Below are 4,690 nucleotides of genomic sequence, written 5' to 3'. Positions count from 1 at the left end.
AGAAACAAATCTGGACATTTTACAAGGCATAGATAACCTTATACTCGGTCATTGTCAACAATACTATGGTCATAAGGATGTCACTTACAATGATGGATTAGACCCATTCAAGGGTAGAGTCCTTCACAGGCTTAGCCATGGAAGGGAAGGTAATATGGTTGCCTGGTGCCTATCTGAATTCCTTCATGGCCAGGATGTGGTAGCAAAGGGATCTGTGCCTTCCCACAATGAGGAAATTCCTCAGTTGCCTATAATCAGTTGTGGGTTGGTCTGGAGCTGCTTCGTATTCAAATGCTAAATTCTATACCTGTCTTAGTCAGGGTTTCTATTACCTCACAAAACATCATGACCAAGAAGCAAGTTGGGGAGGAAAGGGTTTCTTCAGTTTACATTTCCACATTGCTGTTCATCACCAAAGGAAGTCAGGGCAGGAACTCACACAGGGCAGGAACCTGGAGGCAGGAGCTGATGCAGAGGCCATGGAGGGTGCTGCTTACTGACTTACTTCCCCTGGCTTACTCAGCTTTCTTTCTTTTTTTTTTTTTTTTCTTTTTTTGGGGGGAGGGGGTTGGAGACAGGGTTTCTCTATATAGCTCTGGCTGTCCTGGAACTCACTTTGTAGACCAGGCTGGCCTCGAACTCAGAAATCCGCCTGCCTCTGTCTCCCAAGTGCTGGGATTAAAGGCGTGTGCCACCACTGCCGGGCTTCTCAGCTTGCTTTCTTATAGAACCCAGGACAACCAGCCTAGGGATGGCACCACCCACAAGGGGCCCTCCCACCCTTGATCACTAATTGAGAAAATGCTTTACAGCTGGATCTCATGGAGGCATTTCCTCAAGGGAGGCTCCTTTCTCTGTGATAACTTCAGCTGTATCAAGTTGACAGGTAAAACCAGCCAGTACGATTGACACCTTGTCAACTTGACAAGGTAGCAACAAAACCCACAAAACCAAAACCAAAACAACAACAACAGCTACTACTGCTACTATTTTGTCCTAGAAAGATATTACTTGTTAAAAAAGGAACCCCCAGAATTAGGTTTGGGACAGGATTTTGTTCTTAATCTTTCCAGGAGAATAAAAGCATTCGACTAAGGGATCTGGAGGCCACTGGACAAGTGTAACATCGGAGGAAGAGAAAATGTCCTAAGAAAAAAAAAGAGTAAATTGGCTGAATGGTATCACCCACGTCCAGCTTGTCTCTGCTGCCCCCTACAGACATAAGTGGCAAATGGTCTTTACGTGGTCCCAATTCAGTGAAACTTATTTAAAATTAAAGCTGGCTTTGGGCTTGGAGCGTGGCTCTCTCCTTTAAACCCACACATGCTTGTTAAAGGCTACAGTAGACCTTGGCTCCGTAGAAAAAAAAGAAGAAAACGGAACGGAAGGACCAACGAAGTTGGAGCGGAAGACTCGGGCAGGTGCCTGCAAACCAGCTCCTAGCTGTTCTTATAAACACTTCACGTAGCCGGTGGATCCCAGCACTCTGGAGGGAGAGACAGGCAGATCTGTGAGTTTAGGCCAGCCTTGTGCCACCATGCTGGGCACTCAACCGACCCTTAATTCCACACCTAACCAGCACTTCACCAGCGAGGGTGCGTACCCCGGAGCCCTGCTGGAAGTTTTGCTCAGTGGAACGAAATTATCATCATCTATTTTGAGATTGCTACTGATGTCGGGTTTTGACTATTTCATTTCCTGTTTATAGGAGACGTAATTGTACAGAACTTCAGGGACTGTGAGTGTAAGCCAGGTCAGACAGCAAGAAATGAAGGCAGAAGAAAGCAAATTCCCAGGAGACTCCGGGCAGGCCCTCAAGGGCTGGAAGAGAGAGCCACCTAGCGGACTCTGAATAGAGTTCTGTTTCGTTTGTTTTGGGTCTGCGTAGCCCCTGAGCAAAGTCTAACAGGAAACTTTATTGTAGTTTCTTAATAGCACACTGTAAGGACTATTAGTTGAAAGAGATATTGTTGGGGGTGACACAGTGACATCATATAAGCAATTATCCATTCCTATATAAGTAGTCTCCAAGCCATGAGTTCTTGATACCTGGAAGCACAAGATTCTTTTGGCAAGCATGAGTCAGACAGGGTTTGTATATTTGATAACAATTAGATTAATAGTAGAATATATCAGAGTGTTGTATTAATCATTATTAATTATTCTAATGAAATCCTTGAGGCAATTAACTTTTTTTTTTAAAAGATTCAAGGTCATTATTTATTTGTTGCTCTTAAAGACTCATTTTTGACTGGACTCAGACTTCTAAGTAGAAGCTCTCAGCGAGGACAGCCTACGTCTCTTGGCAATCTGTTCCTGGCGCTTTTCTTTGGCTTCGTTCATTCTCTTGGCCAAAAGTTTAGCGTATTCTGCAGCCTCCTCCTTGTTCTTCTTAGTGCGTTGCTTCTTCAGAGCAATACGTCGGCGCTTGTGTTGCAGGATGCGTGGAGTAACAAGACGCTGAATCTTGGGTGCTTTGGTCCTGGGCTTCTTACCTTCTTTGTTTAAGGGCTTCCTGACAACATACTGGCGGACATCATCTTCTTTGGAGAGATTAAAAAGCTTTCGGATTCTACTAGCTCTTTTAGGTCCCAACCGACAAGGCACAGTAGTGTCTGTCAGTCCAGGAATATCCTTCTCTCCTTTCTTTACAATAACCAAGTTGAGAACACTGAGGTTAGCGTCCACGATGCACCCGTGAACAGACTTGTGCTTCCGCTCTCCTGTTCTCCTTGGTCTGTAACAGGAATGCCCCTTACTCAACAGCAGGCGCACTCTGCCATGGGTCAGAACACCTTGCTTCATGGGAAAACCTTGCTTGTCATTCCCACCGCTGATCCGGACCACATAACCCTTCCACTCTTCACCAAGAGCATCAGCGGCTACTTCCGTGGCCATGCGCTTCTCACAGAAGGTGCGGAGCTCGTCATCCACCTCGATGAGCTTCTGACAGCCGGTGGCGGGGAAGGAGATGTTCAGCTTCATCTTGACACAGCCGAGCGCCTGGGAGGCGTCACGAAAAAGAGCGAGGCAATTAACTTATAAAGAGAAAAGGTTTGTGTTTGGCTTATGGTTCTGGACTGACCCATTCATTGGGGCCAAAGGTGAGGGTTCAAGATTGACTGATCCTATCACTTGGGGCCTCTGGTGACATGCTGTCAGGAGTATGTGTGGAACAAAGTGCTCACATTATAAGCTAGGCATTAGAGCAGTGGTATTCCAGTCTCCCTTCAGATACCAGAAGAAGGCATCAGATGCCATTACAAATGGTTGTGAGCCACCATATGGTTACTGGGAATTGAACTCAGGTCCTCTGGAAGAGTAGTCAGTGCTCTTAACCACTGAGACATCTCTCCAGCCCCTAGGGCTCATTTCTTAAAGCATCTTCCTCCTTTAATTGTTGTTGTTGTTAGTGGTGTTTTGTTGTTTTATTTTTTATTTTATTTTTATTTTTATTTTTTGGTTGTTTGAGATAGGGTTTCTCTGTGTAGCTCTGGCTGTCCTGGAATTCACTCTGTAGACCAGGCTGGCCTCGAACTCAGAAATCTGCCTGCCTCTGCCTCCCAAGTGCTGGTATTAAAGGCGTGTGCCACCACTGCCTAGCTGTTGTTTTATTTTTTGAGACTGGGTCTCATGTGGCCTAGGCTGGCCTTAAAGTCACTATGTAGCAGAGTCTTGCTGGCCAGCTCCCAGTTTCATTCTTAGCTTTCTTATGTTGTTCAGAATCACCAGCCCAGGGAATGGTGCCACCTATGGTGGACTGGGCACTCTGATATCAAACAACAGTCAAGATAGTCCCACACAGACAAGTCCGAAGGCCTATCTGGCTGGGTGGTCCCTCAATTGAGATTCCCTTCTGAGGTGACATTAGGCTGAGACAAGCTGACAGTTACACAGTAGGACAGAGCCAATCCAATCATGGACCCAGTTCAGTAAGCATTGCTCAAAATCAGTGACCCCCAGAAGCAACGTTATGGAGCTGGACTCTAAGAAAGAACCCATGCACCTGTCAGAGCCTGTGAGAGACTGAAGGACACAGCCACCCCCCAGTGACAGCCTCCTTCCTACCTCAGGGTGATAAGGCAATGCCCAGTCAGGCTAAAGTGACAGGGGTCCTGCTGAGGCTCCCTTCTTCCATTGAAATGAACATCTTGCCTGCCTTCTTCCCCAGCACCGTGCTCCTTGGGTACTTTGAGAAGTGGGGACTCATTCATCCCCAGAGAAGGTTCCACACTAGAGAAGGCTTCAGGAAGCACCCATGTCCCAGCCTTCCAAGGCACTTGCCTTCCCCAGCGCACTGAGAGAAAGGGCAGTGGGGGTGGGGTGGAGCAGGAGACACAGCAGTGGAAGAAAAGTTAAATGAGGTAGAAGATGGAGCCTGAGAAGGAAGCAAGAGCGCCTATGGGGTCCCCGAGGCCTCTCTTCTTTCATTCACATGGCAGGATCTTGCGCGCGTCCGACTCGACCAGCAAGAACGACACGGCACACAAGTAGGATCCTTCTGCAGCCAAGCTTTAATGCATCTTGAGAGGGAGAGCATAAGCTTACACACGGATGCGAAGACTCTGAGGAACCCAGCCCTGTGCCTTATATAGAATTTTTGTCCCGCCTCTGACGTGGCGCATCCTCACAGGGCCATTTCCAAACGGACAAGATAACGTACTTAACGGATGTATGTCCTCGCGGACAG

The 4,690-nt window shown here is 47.2% G+C and overlaps 1 pseudogene; it reads right to left on the bottom strand.

Annotated features, from left to right (window-relative positions):
- Positions 1-2,231: 2,231 nt before the first annotated feature.
- LOC147002003 (small ribosomal subunit protein eS6 pseudogene) lies at positions 2,232-3,018 on the bottom strand (annotated as a pseudogene).
- Between the last annotated feature and the right edge of the window lie 1,672 nt (positions 3,019-4,690).

Source organism: Mus caroli, unplaced genomic scaffold (assembly GCF_978045245.1).
Source record: "Mus caroli unplaced genomic scaffold, Mus_caroli_1 scaffold_11, whole genome shotgun sequence".
Classification (NCBI taxonomy): Eukaryota; Metazoa; Chordata; class Mammalia; order Rodentia; family Muridae; genus Mus; species Mus caroli.
This window is presented reverse-complemented; position numbering and strand designations above follow the sequence as displayed.